Source organism: Danio rerio, chromosome 13, assembly GCF_049306965.1.
Source record: "Danio rerio strain Tuebingen ecotype United States chromosome 13, GRCz12tu, whole genome shotgun sequence".
In the NCBI taxonomy this organism is placed as follows: domain Eukaryota; kingdom Metazoa; phylum Chordata; class Actinopteri; order Cypriniformes; family Danionidae; genus Danio; species Danio rerio.
Genome location: NC_133188.1, coordinates 12460174 through 12477324, shown reverse-complemented (window position 1 = coordinate 12477324; position 17151 = coordinate 12460174). Strand labels below are relative to the sequence as shown.

The 17151-nt window shown below is 35.5% G+C and overlaps 1 protein-coding gene across 12 annotated transcripts in view; it reads right to left on the bottom strand.

The window, feature by feature from the left end:
• Positions 1-16541, bottom strand: part of gng2 (guanine nucleotide binding protein (G protein), gamma 2) — a 43392-nt gene extending 26851 nt beyond the window's left edge. For 3 of the 12 annotated variants that reach the window (XM_021480573.2, XM_068212842.1, XM_009307155.3), the window contains exon 1: positions 16121-16201. The gene's annotated coding sequence lies outside the window, so the exon portion shown is untranslated. Of the gene's footprint in view, positions 1-3012; positions 3110-16120; positions 16233-16376 lie in introns of those variants that run through there. The other 9 variants (XM_073919557.1, XM_073919559.1, XM_068212841.1 and 6 more) reach the window with 5 other exon arrangements.
• Between the last annotated feature and the right edge of the window lie 610 nt (positions 16542-17151).

The window sequence follows — 17151 nt, the reverse complement described above, 5'->3', positions numbered from 1 at the left end:
TAAATATTTTTCTATAACATAAATTTAGAGATAATAGTCTATATATGTGCATGACAGAAATGTGTCACTGTAAAGGAGTATGCGGCAAAGGATTATTCAAGGAAAAAAAACTTGTCTGTTTTCTGGTGATCGTTTGCTATTCAAAAAATGTAAAAAATCTAATCAAAAACCTTTTTGCTCATACATTTTTCACCAAGAAAAGAAAAACATTTTTGAATTTTTATTTATAATACCTGTTTCTAAAAGGAAAATAAAATTTCAAAAAGATAAACATTCCAATATTGCTCAGAATATGTTGTTTTTCGTTCAGCAGAAGAAAAAAAAATAGTGTGTGAACAATGACAGAATTTTTGTGTGAACTGTCTCTTTAGGTTTGATAATAACACATTCACTTTGTGATATCTAGCAGCATTTAGAAGAACTTCTGAGAGTACAGAGTGGTCTTCCTGTATTTCCACCCCACCTTCCCTCTTTCTCTTCCTCTGTCTGTCTCTGTCAATGTGATAAATGGGCCAATTACTCTGCTAGAGCAGGTTCCACTATTGTGAATCACTTCCACACAGAACGTTCCAGCAACATTTAATCTCTCCACGTCTTTTCAGTCTCACTGGACAGCACCACCAAAACATTTAAACAGCATTACCGTCCACCGCAAGCTGGTATAAACTGAGTCACCCTGTTACACTGATACTTTGTTTTTGAGCAGAACTGACGCACTCGCATAGTGGCTTCACTGAAGGTAACATGATTACTATAATGCAAGAATGAGGAACAAGAGCCTCACACTTTAACATAAAACACTGGTCACATGTCCATCTTTTCACAGGACAAAGCCTTAAAGCGTGAGAAAGAATGATTTTACTAAACGGTTCAGCAAGTACTTCTTGTGCTGTTATTCAACCTAAGCATTAAGATGTCATTATTACTGCGCTGCCTTAAATTTTTAAGCTGAAGCCGATTAACCTCATGAGTCCATTGAACTTAAATTATGTGTAAACTTACTTAAAACAGCTTGCTTAACTTATAAAAATAAGTTAGAACATAATTATGGTAGTTTAATAAGTTACAATGACCTAAAAACATATATTGTCAGGACTTATTGATCATATTTTTTACAGTATGTGTATATCTTGACGTTTTTGTAGGTTGTTGTTTTTTTTTTTTTTGTTGTTGTTGAATTGTGAGCATACACCTGAAACGTGGGGTTTTTGTGGCTTGAAATGTGGCTTGACATACTATGCATTATATTTTGTAAATTTTCAATTGTTTAAGTTTTTATTCATCTTAAAATTTATTAATCCATTAGTTGGATTAGATAGTTCATCTGTTGTTTGTCTCTAATGCTTGGTGGTGGAAAAGGAAAAATATTCCGACTTAAATTCATTCAACATGTGGATAATTTTTGTCATGCTAAAGTAACAGTAGTGGAAATAGTGTTTTTTTTCTCCAGTAAAACTGATTATCGCAATAAATAAATAATAAATTAACCTTTGTTCAACTAGACCTTAGTTCAGTTGATTGGTTGTTGATCAGTTGGAGGCAAACCACTGACACACTGTAAAACCCAACAGAAAACTTTATCAAATGAAATGAGTATAGTTAACTCAAAATGTACTGAAAGTTTATTCTACTCATTTGAAAAGAGTTTTGAATCAGTGTTGAAGGTATTGAGTTTATTAAATCCCTCATTACTTAAACTTAAATGGGTTAAATTCACAGTACTCATATGGATTAGTTTTTGAGCTTAAATGGTTTGCTGCAATCAGTTTCCTTAAATGTTTTAGTTACCTTAACTTGTTAAGTTTTACAGTACTCAGTTGGTTTGAGTTCTCTTTATTTATTGTTTTTTACTGTGCTACAATGGCTTCATTTACTCAAATGGATTAAGTTCACAGTACTCATTAGGATTCGTTTTTAAACTTAATGGTTTGTTGCAATCGGTTTTCTCAAAGTTACCTTAAGTTTTTGGGTTTAACAGTGCAGAAAGGGGCTTATTTATGAACAAAGGACTTAAAAATCTGTCCACGCTAGCCTGCTAATCCTGACCGGTGCGTGCGTGTAAACGGTTTTTCATTTCGTTTTAGGCTTGAGCTACTAAATAAACACTGAAGTCTATTTAACTGATTATATTTTAATTACATTACAACATCGCTGCTGTAAAATAACCTATATAAAATGGAAAAAAGTCACATTAACCGTTCACCGGAAGTATATCGATATGGGAAGAAACACTAACTCTGCATATACCCTATCCCATTCACACAGATAAACAAAAAGATGTGCTTTTTTTTGAATACCAGATCAGTAATTGGGAGTATCACAAAGTACTCACACATGACGATAGACTTAATGCATAAAGTCCATGGGTATGATGGCATCATTGTCATAAAATTACATTATTCTCATTTACTTGGATAGCCTAAATGTGCATATTGAAATCAATTTTCAAAAGCTTGCATTTTCAGGCCCCCAAAAAACTGCTGTCATTTAAATGAATGAAGAAATGCCTTGTAAACATAATAAATTAAAAATGAAATGTAAATAAAATAGTAAATTAAATGAAAAAAGTCTTGCACACTATATCAGCTTTTACCTGAAATTCATTTAAAAATATTGAGTTTGTAATATACTGTAAATTATTTTACATAAAAATGATAAACCTTTAATCATTTTAGGCTGGTTTGTTGCTCTTAGATGCTTTGTTGGCCAGTTTTATAGGATTTTTGAGCTGTTTTGAGCTACATCGAAGAATTTGCTCTTCAGTGTTTGGACTTTCAGCAGTGAAAATTAAACTACACTGAACTGAGCTAAACTGAATTTCAACTCTGAAAACAGGACTGACACAGTTTCAGTTTACTCGAACTTCTACATTATGCTGCTTTGACACAATCTACATTGTAAAAGCATTATAGAAATAAAGATGAATTGAACTGAACTGTTAGAATGTTGTCTGTCCAAGAACAAACAAGCAAGAAGGCTAAAAGAAAATGATAAGATAAAATGTAATAACACCTAAAACATTTCCAAGTACTGGGTTGCGGCTGGAAGGGCATCCACTATGTAAAACATATGCCAGAATAGTTGACGGTTCATTCTGCTGTGGGCACCCCTGAAAAAAAAGAGAATAAGTCAAAGGAAAATGAAAGAATGAACACCTTAAACCATAAACCCCAGTAAAATATAAATGATATATAAATAAAAAAGCTCAGTTAACCATATAGTGCTGGTTTAAAGTTTTCAAATAGTGTGCAGTGCACTGGCGACATTAACTTTCACTGATCCCATCCTTCTCTATCCTTTCTCTATTGTTTTTTGTCAATATATACTGTTCTGTCATAAAATACCAACACAACAATCTAAAACAAAACGCTTGCAATTGACAAATGGGCTTGATTGACCAGCCCCACAATGTTGGTTATGTTCACAACCTATTTAACTTCCTTCCTGGGACATACTAAGCAATAATTATTTTTTATTTAAATAGTTTTGAAACCCATTTCCCACATTTTGCATTGTCTGGCCCCCAAAATACTGAACAAGCAAAAATGCTATGTGAAAAAACACATTAAGCAATATCAGAGCAGTAAACCAGATGCTTGCAACTAGAACATAGGGTTCTACCAACATTACAATGACAACCCACTGTACTTCTGTAATGTGGCATGTTCAACAAGAAGAAATGTAGAACAGTTTTTTTGTTCAGTGTAAATGCTCTGCAACATACATACTTTAAAGACTACATTTTTATTGAGTCAGTGGCTGTTGATTAACACTATCCAACAGTCTGCATGGCCTTAAGAATGGTTTGATGAAGCATTATCAACACAAACACATGCATTAATGAATAAAACACAATAAAGACAGATAATATCCAAAATACAGGGATATTTTTGTCATATTGATATTAACATTAGACTAAACCAAGTCAAAGAGGAGCTTTCTCTCTGCAGAATCATGCATGTGTGTGTTAGATTGTGCTTTAACCCAGGTGCAGTGGAAAAACACGCCTGTGGCAACATTTCTTTACTCTTGCACGCTTCAGTTCTCTGCTTTTTGCACATTTCACCATACTTTCAGAGTGAAATGTCCTATGAGGGCCATTAAAAAACATGTTGAGTTTTCTCCAAAACTCATTATGAACATCAACATGCCATAGTTTTATTGCATTGTTTGTTGTTGTACGTATCACAAGTGTGTGCACCACCAGATGTGCTGCTGAGCAAGTTTACAGCAGACAATCTATAGTTTACTAATCAAAGTGCATTGAATTGTACAAGAATAGACTACAAAAAGCGTTCATTAATCTTTTTAATTCCTTTTGTTGAAGTTCTAAAAGTTTTTTCAATAGCTTTGGCAAAGAATTTAAACTATTACAGATTGTTTTACTTACAATGTATAAATTTTACATAACCAGATCAGTTTACATACTATATGCTTGCACTTATAAGATGTAAGAGGTTTAAATTAGTTAAAGTAGTTCACTAATATAATAAAAGTCTATCATTTATTCACCTTCTACTTGTTCCTTATCTGGATTAGTTTCTTTCTTTACTAAATAAATAAACTAATTGGATCATTTGAAAAGTGTTGGGCACTCACTTCCATGATGTAAAAGTATTACTATTGAAGTCAATCAGAGACGAATTTGGTGATTTGGGGGCCCTAAGTAATTGCAGGCATGGGACCTAAAAGTCCTAATATACACCCTTTGCATTTATTTATTTATTTATTTATTTATTTATTTATTTATTTATTGTGCTGTCTTTTTCTTATGTTAATTTTCTTTTCTAAATTTTTCTTTATCTTCAAAATTAAAAAAGAAAACAACTAAAGATAATCAATAGGTTGTTTTGTTGGTAAAATTAAATCTTGGTCTGCATGGACTGCTCCATGTTTGGGTGGGGGGTTGTTAGCTACCATCACCATACAAAATATGACAGACAACTATGTTATATATAATTTATAGCTATAGTTTAGGGCGACATGTGGGTTCAGTAGTTAGCACTGTGGCCTCACAGCAAGAAGGTTACTGGTTGAAGTCCCGGGTGGGTGAGTTGGCGTTTATGTGTGGAGATTGCATGTTCTCCCCTTGTTCGCATGGGTTTCCTCTGGGTCCACCGATTTCCCACACAGTCCAAACACATGTGGTAAAGGTCAATTAAATAAATTTAAAAATTCCCATAGTGTATGTGTGTGAATAAGTGTGTATGGATGTTTCCCAGTACTGACTTCCAGCTGGAAAAACATATGCTAGATGAATTGACGGTTTATTCTGCAGTGGCAGATAAAATATAAATAAATAAATAATAAACATTTGGGACCCCTTAGGGATGAGTACATTGTGAGTAAATTTTCGTTTTCAGGTAAACTGTATGAAGAGAGCTTAACGTGCTGCAACTTAAGAATACACATGCAATTACAAAAAACACCAGCAAATTGGTTTGCCAGCTCACATGCTGCAAATCCTCCCAACGCAAACACGTTAATAAAACGCACTGTATTTTCCCAAGATGCAAACAATTTACGAAAATGCACTGCATTTTCTCAAAACACACACAAATTATAAAAACATCTGCGTTTTCTCACACTTGCAAAAACATTTGAACACAACGGAAATGTTTCAAAGGGACCCAAAAATGTGACGGACACGTCTGTGACTATTGTGCCATGTTTAATTCTCAGAGAAGTTGTTTAAACGATGAGGGTTTTTTTTTGTTTGTTTGTTTGTTTTAACATTCTGATTTCCTTGTCTTTTATATTTTATTAGCCTAAATACCCATAATTGCCATGTCCGTCATGATTTAGGGTCCCCTTAAAACATTTCGGTTGTGTCCTATTTGAAAGTGTTGTGAGAAAATGCAGCGTGTTTTCCTAAATTGTTTGCTTTGTGTGAAAATGCAACGCATTTGTTTAAAAATGTGTATGTGTTGTGAGGATTTAGAGCACGTTAAGATCTCTCCGCCATCAGAAAACAGTCCATTTAAACATAATATCAAAGGAGATTTTGTGTGTTAGGATTGCTTAATAAGAAAACACGTGCTCAACTTGCAAGAAAAAAAGCAGGTTAAAGCGATAGTTTATCCAAAAACTAAAACTATGTCAATATTTACTCACCCTTTTCTTATTTCAGTCCTTTTTGTGTCTCTTTCTTCTGTTGAACACTAAAGAAGATATTCTTAGGAAAACTGGAAACCTGTAACCATTGACTTCCACACTGTTTATTTTTTCCTACTGTAAAATTCAATGGTTACAGGTTTTCCGCCTACTTCAAATATCTCCTTTTGTGTTTAACAGAAGAAGGAAGCCCACAAAGGTTTGGAGGGTGAGTAAACAGTAAACACATTTTCATTTTGGGTGTACTATCCCTTTAATAGACAGTCAGCCTCGCTTTTCTGAAAAGGTATAAAGGTTGGTGTTTTGCTGACACTATTGTTCATTTCAGCTGTAAACCACAGTAAATGGTCTCACTGTATAGATACGGGTTCTAAAGTTTTGCAACAATGACTGTAGAATCACATTTTTCCAGTGATCTTATGTTGCAACAGCAGACACTAGCCAGTTTAATAATTTATCCACTGAGCCCCAGATGGTACAGAGTGAGAGAGACAGATTTATAATGCTTTTCTGGTATCACTCCAGGGGTCCCCCAGTAGACACTGACCCTGGCAGCAGATCTCAAGACTCAAAGCATGTCTGTCACTCCATTTCCCCACACACTGGACATTCACTCCGTCAAAAAACCTCCCATGCACATTCGACAAGCTGCCACGCTTCAGGTTTAGAAGACTCGGAAACGCGAGCAAGAAATTATTGCTTCGTGGTTTGTTTCCTGTGCGGTTGCCTTATCAGACGGTCTGCTCTTGTGTAAGGTTCAGTCTTATAAACATTAGCCTCTCCTCACATGGTATGAGTTAGGGAAAGAGCAGGGCAATTTTTCATGAATTTAGCTAGTGGTTAATAAAAATTCAAAAACAGTGAGTTCATACAACATTATAAACAGGAGTTGATTTAAAAGAAGGATGAGATCGGGATTGTGGAGATGTTTTAATGAAACAGCAGCATGTGTGTGTGTGTGTGTGTGTGTGTGTGTGTGTGTGTGTGTGTGTGTGTGTGTGTGTGTGTGTGTGTGTGTACGTGTGTGCAGTGGGTTAAAATGACTTCCTGCTGAATCTGCCACTTGGCCAAGAGCAACACCCAAGGTTCCCGGAGAGTTAACAATATTCCAAACATCCGGGGCTGCGTTCTCTATACTTTCAACAAAGTCAATGTCTAAAACATTCTTAAGCGGTGTCTCTTAATTACACAGATGTTCCATTGCTACTCCAATAATTCAAAGTTTTTATTTAAAGCTTTTTTTTTTTTTATTTAAATGAGGCAACTTCAGAGTTATTATCAATTATCTGAATGTGACATTAATAAGTAAGTGTTTAGTGTGAAATGTTCACTTGTGTTTAATTTTATAAACTAGCATGCCTTCAAAATTCCAAAAAACAGATCATTTAGTGCATTTATTAGCAGAAATTGACAATGGTCTGTATATGGTGCATGTTTTCAGACAAAAAATACAAAGGAAGGAAAAATGTTATATCTTCCTCTGTTCTGACTGTTCTGTTTGAGCGTGATCAGAGATGCAGCTTTTATTTGATCGACACAACATTGTTTTTCTCTCCGTTTCACTAAGGAAAGTAGATCAAGATGAAAGTGGAGCAGAACATCTGTGCGTCTCTGAGAAACACAGTTGTCTTTGAATAGTTTAAGTGAGTCAGTGGTTCAATGATCCAGTCATTTGCTTTGTTTCTAAATGAATCAGGCTTTTTAAACAAATCACTTGAGTGATTCAGTAAATCATTCATTAAGTAGGGCTGGACGATTCATCAAAAAGTAATCGAAGTTGACATTCAGAATCTATAACTGTTCGAATTTTTTTCGAATTGTTATTATATTTAAACATTAACAAGTTTACATTACCTGCATGAATTATTTCTATTATAACTTATTATAATTATTATTATTATTATAACTTATTATAATTATAACTTCCAAATAATAGTTTTTTAAACCAAGGCCAGGACAAGTCCTAAACTAATGGCCTGGTTACTGTCTAAATAAGTTCTCGATATCTTCATGCTAAAGGTTTGGTATTACATAAAATGTGTTTGTGACACCAGAATTGCTCAGTAAAGTTAAATAAATGCAATATAAACTTGGCCTGTGCGATTAATCAAATCGCAATCGCAATTTGAAACGTAATCGCAGGCCGTGATATAAAATATATATGTATTATTTAATTTTCCCCACCTAGAGCAAATGCGTGACTGCCGTCTATGTTTGACAGTCCTACTAAACCAGGGGTGGGCAAACTCGGTCCTGGAGGGCCGGTGTCCTGCACAGTTTAGCTCCAGCTCTAATCTCACACACCTGCTTATAGATTTCTAGTGATCTTGAAGAAACTGATTAGTTTGTTCAGGTGTGTTTGACTAGTGTTGGAACAAAACTCTGCAGGGACACCGGCCCTTGAGGATCAAGTTTGTCCATCCCTGTACTAGCCAATTGAGTGAGCACACTTTTGTTCTGCTAAGTCGGAATTGTGCAACCGAACTATGCAGAAAGACCACAAAAAAACACAGGAAAGCGTGGACAATTGGGATAATGGTGTCTGCTGCTTCAAAAGCATTAATAGACAAATTAATATCAAAGAAAAACAGGACATCAGTAATAGGGGAATATTTTGGTTTCAAAGTCACAGACACCAAACAAAAACAGATCATTTTTAAGAGCTGTCGTAGAATTGTTGCTACGGCTTACAGAATATTCAGCTGAAGCTTGACTACAAAATTAAATCCCAAATCAAATCGCAATGTCAGAAAAATCGCAATTAGTTATTTTCCCCAAATCACACAGCCCTAATATAAACAAAGATCTTCTTTGGCAAACCATGAACAATTAAGTACGACTCATCAATTCAAGCTGTATCTCTGTTCTTCTTTCCGTTTCACTAAGGAAAGTAGATCAAGATGAAAGTGGAGCAGAACATCTGTGCGTCTCTGAGAAACACGGTTGTCTTTGAATAGTTTGAGTTAGTCAGTGGTTCAATGATCCAGTCATTTGCTTTGTTTCTAAATGAATCAGGCATTTTGAACAAATCACTTGAGTGATTCAGTGAATCATTCATTAGGTAGGACTGGACAATTCATTGAAAAGTAATTGAAATTTACATTCAGAACCTTTAATTTATCAAATTTTCCCAGTTACATTTTTTTGAATTGTTATTGTATATAAGCGTCAACAAGTTTACATTTCCTGCATGAATTATTTATTAGTTTCTAAATAATTACTTTTTAACCCTGAGCAGGGCAAGTCTTAATCTAATGATCTGATTACTGTCTAATTAACTTCTCAATATCTTCATGCTAAAGGTTCATATTACATAAGATGTGTTTTTGACACCAAAATTGCTCAGTAAAGAAAAATATATGCAATTTAAACCAAGACCTACTTTGCCAAACCATGAACCATTAAGTACAACACATAAATTTAAGCTGTATCTCAACATGGGCCACGAAACTTCAGAAGCATCTACAATTGCAAGCTCTATTAATGCAGTGAGCAGTGTTTAATGTCTAGCAGAGCACTAACCAGAGCTCAGGCTGTCGTCCTGTTGAAGCTTCCACTGTTCTGACTTTTCTGTTTCTGATCAGAAAAGCTATATTGAGTTGATTCGACAGACACAACATTGTTTTTTTTTTTTTTTTTTTCCGTTTCACTAATGAAAGTAGATCAGAATGAAAGTGGAGCAGAACATCTGTGCTTCACTGAGAAACACAGTTGTTTTTAAATAGTTTAAGTAAGTCAGTGGTTCATTAATCCAGTCATTTGCATTGTTTCTAAATGAATCAGTCTTTTTGAACAAATCACTTGAGCAATTTAGTGAATCATTCATTAAGTAGGGCTGGGCGATTCAACGAAAAGCGATTGAAATCAACATATAGAACCTATAATCGATTGAATTTTTCCAGGATTATTTTTTTAAAATACTTTCCCTACGGTTACTTGCAAAAACATTGAAAATAATTACTTTTTTAAAAAAGTGTAAGTCATTTATTTTCACTCTTTTTATAAGAAAATAATCACTTCTCATGTTAGGCAATATGTGTGTTAATTTCATTTGTACAACAATGATGTTCAATAAATAATCATAGATAGTAGATAGTGTGTGTTTCCTTTAGTTATTCTAAAATCCAGTAATGCACTGTTCATTCAAAAATCTCTCACCTAATGTAATAAGTCACCTAATGTAATAATCGTTCATTAAATGTAATCGAGTAAAATGTTCAATTAATTTAGATTTTGATTTTAGGCTAAATCGCCCAGCCCTGTCATTAAGGCAGAACAAAAATACAGTATGTCAAAAAAAAGTACACTTTAATCATTAATATAGAAAATAGATTATTCAATAGATCATTTTGTCAGTACTGCACACTTTGCACAATATTTGGCTATAGGGTGTTGTTAATGTGGAGCACAATAGATCTCTGTAAGCTGTTGTAGATTTAGTGTAAACCATAGCTTTGTGGTACTTAGTGCTTTTAAGAAAAACAGTTACTTTATAAAAGTCTATGTTAATATCTGACCAAATATCCCTACCAAAATATTAACACTTGATATTTTGGACATTGAGCTGTCATTTTGTTAGACTCCACAACAGCTTTATGAATCACACACTCACTTGCCACTTTATTAGTTACACCTGTCCAACTTTTCATTAATGCAAATTTCTAATCAGCCAATCACAAGGTGATTTAAGTGATATTGAACTTGGCATAAATAACCACTCATTACAACAAATGAATGCAGGAGAGCATCTCTGAATGCGCAACATGTCCAAGCTTGAGTCAGATGGGCTACAGCAGCAGAAGATGGGTGCCGCTCCCGTTAGCTAAGAACAGGAAACTGAGGCTACAATTCACACAGGCTCACCAAAATTGGGCAATTGAGGAGTGGAAAAACATTGCCTGGTCTGATGAGTCTCGATTTCTGCTGCAACATTCGTATGGTAGGGTCCGAATTTGCCGTCAGCAACATGAAAGCATGGATCCATCCTGCCTTGTATCAGTGGTTCAGGCTGGTGATGTAATGGTGTGAGGGATACTTTCTTGGCACACTTTGGGCCTATTAGTACCAATTGAGCATCGTGTCAACGCCAAAGCCTACCTGAGTATTGTTGCTGACCATATCCATGCCTTTATGACCACAGTGTACCCATCTTCAGATGGCTACCTCCAGCAGGATAGCATGCCATGTCATAAAGCGTGATTCATCTCAGACTGGTTTCTTGAACATGACAGTGAGTTCACTCTACTCAAATGCCCTCCAGTCACCATATCTCAATTCAATAGAGCACCTTTGGGATATGGTGGAACAGGAGATTCGCATCATGGATGTGCAGCTGACTAATCTGCAGCAACTGCTATCATGTCAATATGGACCAAAATCTCTGAAGAATATTTCCAGTACCTTGTTGAATCTATGCGAAGAATTAAGGCAGCTCTGAAGGCAAAATGGGGTCCAAGCTGCTACTAATAAGGTGTACCTAATTAAGTAGCCGGTAAGTGTATGTACTTCAATAAAACTTTTTCCTTAGAAAATTTGTTTAAAAAAATTGAAAAGTTGGAAATTATTGTGTAACTTTAGCTGCAATAATTTGCAGGATGTGCATGATTTAAAGACGCTTTACATGTGAGAAGGTCCACAGAGTGAGAGTTTATCAGGTCTTTGACTCCAAAGTAGCACACACAGGCACATATAGTCATAAAAACATGACATCAAACAACTTTGCACTGGGTAATAAAGTGGAGAAAAGATGCCTGGTGTGAGTATTAGTCAGAGTGGTTGAGTCTACAAACAGAGCATGAAGTCATTTTCTCCTTCATGGCAATACTCTCTCTCTCTGTCTCTCTCTCCTGTACTCACTCTCCTAAAGTGAAGTAAGTGGATAAAAGAGTCTGGTTGTGTTTCTTAGGAAAGAGCGGAAAAATAATAAATGGAAGAAATTTAGTTCAGCTTTTAACAAAGACCTTTGTCTCACATAGCTGTTCATACTTACACACACACACACACACACACACACAGAGTCCAGACAGCAGCAGATCCGCCCACTCTGAACAGTGAACTGTAAGATGTGCTGCTCCTATATTATTCACATCTATTCAAGAACATCTCCACCTCCTATTCTTATTCTTTGAACAAAATATTCTGCTATCTAGTAATGTTCTTATCCTTTGCCAGATTACACATACTTCTGACGATATACACTATCGGTCAAAAGTTTGGGGTCAGTTGGATTTTTAAATGTTTTAAAATAAGCTTCTTCTGCTCACCAAGGCTGCATTTATTTAATCAAAATACAGTAAAAATTGTGAAATAGTGACATTTTATTGAACTATAAAACAACTGTTCAAAAGTAGTTTTATAATCTATTTTAATCATTTATTCCAGTGATTTTACAGATGAATTTTCAGCCTTATTACTCCAGTCTTCAGAGTCACATGATCCTTCAGAAATCACCATAATATTTATTATTATTATGGGGCAACGCGGTGGTGCAGTAAGTAGTGCTGTCGCCTCACAGCAAGAAGGTCGCTGGTTCAAGCTCGGCTGGCTCAGTTGGCATTTCTGTGTGGAGTTTGCATGTTCTCCCCACGATCGCTTGTGTTTCCTCCGGGTGCTCCGGTTTCCCCCACAAGTCCAAAAATATGTGGTATAGGTGAATTCAGTAAGCTAAATTGTCCATAGTGTATAAGTGTGTATGGATGTTTCCCAGTGATAGGTTGCAGCTGGAAGGGCATCCGCTGCGTAAAATATATGCTGGATAAATTGGCGGTTCATTCCACTGTGGTGACCCCAGATTAATAAAGGGACTAAGCCAAAAAAAAATGAATGAATGAATGAATTATTATTATTATTATTACACTGTAAAACCCAAAATGTTAAGGTAACACAAACCATTTGAGGATACCGATTGCAACAAACCATTTAGGTTCAAAAACTAATCCTAATGAGTACTGTAAACTTAATCCATTTGAGTAAAAGAAGCAATTTGAGCACAGTAAAACCCAACAATTGAAGAGAACTCAAACCAACTGAGTACTGTAAAACTTAATAAATTAAGTCAATAATAATCGTCTGAAGAAACCGATTACTACAAACCATTTGAGTTAAAAAACTAATCTATAATGAGTACTGTGAACTTACTCCATTAAAGTTAAAGTAATGAGGAATTTAATTAACGCATTACCTTAAACACTGAGTTCAAAACTCTTTTCAAATGAGTAGAATTAACTTTCTACACTTATTTCATTTGATAAAGTTGACTGTTGGGTTTTACAACGTTTTATTATTATTAATAATAATAATGGTAATAGTAAAAAGGCAACAATGGCTGGAGTAATAATTTCATTTAAAACTACATACAATAAGAAAGCAGTTAGTTTAAAATTTTTCATAAACATTTTTCCAAAATTTGTACATTTAATAAATGCTGCCTTGATGAACAGAATAACTTTTCGTAAAAAAAATAAATAAATAAACATTTTGACCAGCAGTGGATATGACCCAGGACCATAGAACCTGTTAATAGTTGTACATTGTTCAAACCTGTGCAATGTTTCGCTTTTCAATGATAAATACTTTGTCAGAATAAGACAATAATTGGTAGAGATAAAGCTATTTGATAATCAAGAATCTAAGAGTTTAAAAGAAAAATCCAAACCACTGAGAAGACCACGTTTAGAAGCTAAAATAAAGTTCTCAACAATGCACAGTACCAATTGAGCTTTTATATATTTACAGTTGGAAATTTACAAAACATGGAACACGCTCTTTACTTAATATTGTTATGATTTTTGCCATTCATCCAATGCATTTGGCTGTTGCCAGAAATATATCAGTGCAACATAAGATGTGGAAGAATTAATTTCATCTCATCCATAATCTTAGCACTATAAGTTCCATGTTTAGTCACATTAGTCATGTTCAATATAAAGGTAACGTTTACATTCTATTAATTGTTATTCACCTATTATCTGAATTAATTATGAATTATTCAAAGAACATAAACATTGATTTTGATAGTTTTAAAATGTCACAATAAGCCACCATTTTGCCAATTTTCATTCTTTTAGTGCAAAATGTACATCTTGGTTTGTTGTTGTATATAAACATTATATATTCAAAAAGGAGGTGTTTGGGTAAAGTATTTTTTTGGCTATATTTTGTTGAATGTTATATTCTGTTATGTTTTCTTTATTTTGTGATGTAATATTGGGACTTGTTTCTGTATTTTCATTTTGATTCCAGCGATCCGAGTTCAAAAATCTTGGTGAGACCTGTATTTTTAACTGCATTTCATTGCATTGTACTTGTACATGTGTAATGACAAAGTTGAATCTAATCTAATCTATATTCATGGCGAAAACATATACTAAATATACAATCCGGAAGTGTATAAAAAGAAGCAACTTATTGTGATAAACACTGTCTGATGAAGAGCCGTGTGGTCGAAAAGTTACACGCCTTGCATTGCATCAGCCTTTTCAATTAGAATAAATTGCCAATTTTAGAGCTTTGGTGTTGCCGCCTTTTAAATATACAGTTGAAGTCAGAGTTATTAGCCACCCTTTTGTTTATTTTATTTTTTTATATTTCCCAAATTATGCTTAACAGAGCAAGGAAATTTTCACAGTATGTCTGATAATGTTTTTCCCCTGTAGGAAGTCTTTTTTGTTTTATTTCGGCTAGAATAAAAGCAGTTTTTAATTTTTTAAAACCATTTTAAGGTCAAAATTATTAGCCCCTTTAAGCAATTTTTTTTTTCGATAATCTACAGAACAAACTATTGCTATACAATAACTTGCCTAATCAATCTAACCTGCCTAGTTAACCCGATTAACCTAGTTAAGCCTTTAAATGTTACTTTAAGCTGTATAGTAGTGTCTTGAAAAATATCTAGTAATATTATTTACTCATCATCATGGCAAAGATAAAATAAATCAGTTTTCAGAAATGAGTTATTAAAACTATTATGTTTAGAAATGTGTTGGGAAAAATCTCTCCGTTAAACAGAATTTAGGGGAAAAATAAACAGGGGGGCTAATAATTCTGACTTCAACTATATATTTTGCACTTTTTGCTTTTTGACTGTGCTCCAAGTTAAAGTGATGTGCGTGTTTTTGTACATTTTTTTAGCGTAAACATTAACAAGTTTAACAAGTTTACCCACATAAACTATTTGTTCACTTCCAAATAATCACTTTTTAAACCATGGCCAGAGCAAGTCCCAATCTAATAATCTGATTACTGTCTAATTAAGTTCTCGATATCTTCATGCTAAAGGTTCATATTACATAAGAAGTGTTTGTGACACTAAAATTGCTCAGTAAAGAAAACCCAGACCTACTTTGCCAACTCATGAACCAAGTACGACACAACATGTGCCACAAAGCTTCAGTAGCATCTACAATTACAAGCTCTATTAATGCAGTGAGCAGTGTTTAACATCTAGCAGAGCACTAACCAGAGCTCAGCCAGCCGTCCTGTTGAGCGGAACCTTCCGCAAGAACGGGCTCTGTTCTAGAGCGATCACCGCAATACTCTGGGGACTCCTGGGGGATTCCTCTCAAATATTCAAGCCCCTCTCTCCTACTGCCATTCCTCCATCACTCTCTCCAGCATCTTCTCCATCCCCTCCCCCATGCCCTCCTCCTCCTCCTCTTACATCCCCCATCTCCGCCAGCATTTACCCCAAACAGATGCTCCCCACATGCCTCGTACACCTGACCATAAAGCCCATTTCTGCATGAAAATCACCAATCCCTCACAAACACGATGACCGTCCCCAGAGCGCACGGATTTACACTGACACACATAGAACAGCCATGCAAGACTAGTCACACAGAACAAACACACCCATCCACGCTGTAAGAAAATCATCCAATGCAGGTGCACACACAAACACACACAAATACATTCATACATGATGACAAAATAATCCTTTTTCAATTAGACAGCTGACAAACCAATCTCATTAAGCCAATTTATGCAAATCAAAAGGTTTTTCACTCACCTTCTATTCACACAATCTTCAATCACACTAGAGCTGTATGTAACGGTGGTAGCACACTTGCACTCCTCGATCTGACACTCTGGCACCCACACACACACATACACACTCATACACTACACCACCCAGCTGACAGCCTTCCTCTGGCCCCGCCCATCAACTAGTGGAATCGCTCAGGAAGCCTGCTGAAAGCCACTTCCTCTCGCTCCCAAACACTAACAAACACATTGTTTGTTAAAGGAAAAACCATCACGTTTACCTGCTGCCTCGTCAGTCAGAGCATTTCCAAGTGCTTTTGGTCTTGTGCTTCAATAGCGGTGTGTAATTTCTGCTCTTTGGCTCCCTCATGCATGTGCAGCTCAGCACTGAGGTTCTTGCACTGAGCTGACAAGGAACACAGATAAATATCCACAACTGCCCCTCCCCCAGAGCGAGTGCGTTTGTGTGTGTTTAAAAGAAACAGAGAGAGAGAAACCCTCCCTTTCAGAGTCATTGTGCTCACATACACACACAGATACAGCCTGAGCTCCTGTAATCAAAAGCTTAATCTTCGGTCTCACGATATTGGAGCGGCAGAAGATTAAAAAAAGGAATTGCGACTGGCAACTCTTCAATAAACGCACACATACATACTGTTATGGTGGAGGTGATGATGTGTTAGATGATTACAGATGTGTGTGTGGTTGTCGCTGTGCTATTTTTGGAAGGTAAAACAGTTACGCTGTTTGTCTCTCGAGACCAGCGAGACTACGTTTTGGCACATTAGGATCCCCATATGAGTACTGTGAGCTGAGCGTCGCTGATCACCAGCATATTAGGTTTTGTTTTAGTTTGAGCGTCTACTTTTGGAAGGTGGTCACTTCCTTGTGTGGGTAAAGATCATGTTGATCAACCTGATTATTAACAGATGGGTATGCTGGTCCTATATCTAGAGAAGGGGTTCCCAAACTTTTTAGCTCTTGACTCCCAGAATAATAATTCCAGTGATTCACGAACCCCACTATTCTCGAAGGTGGTAATAAACATACAATTGT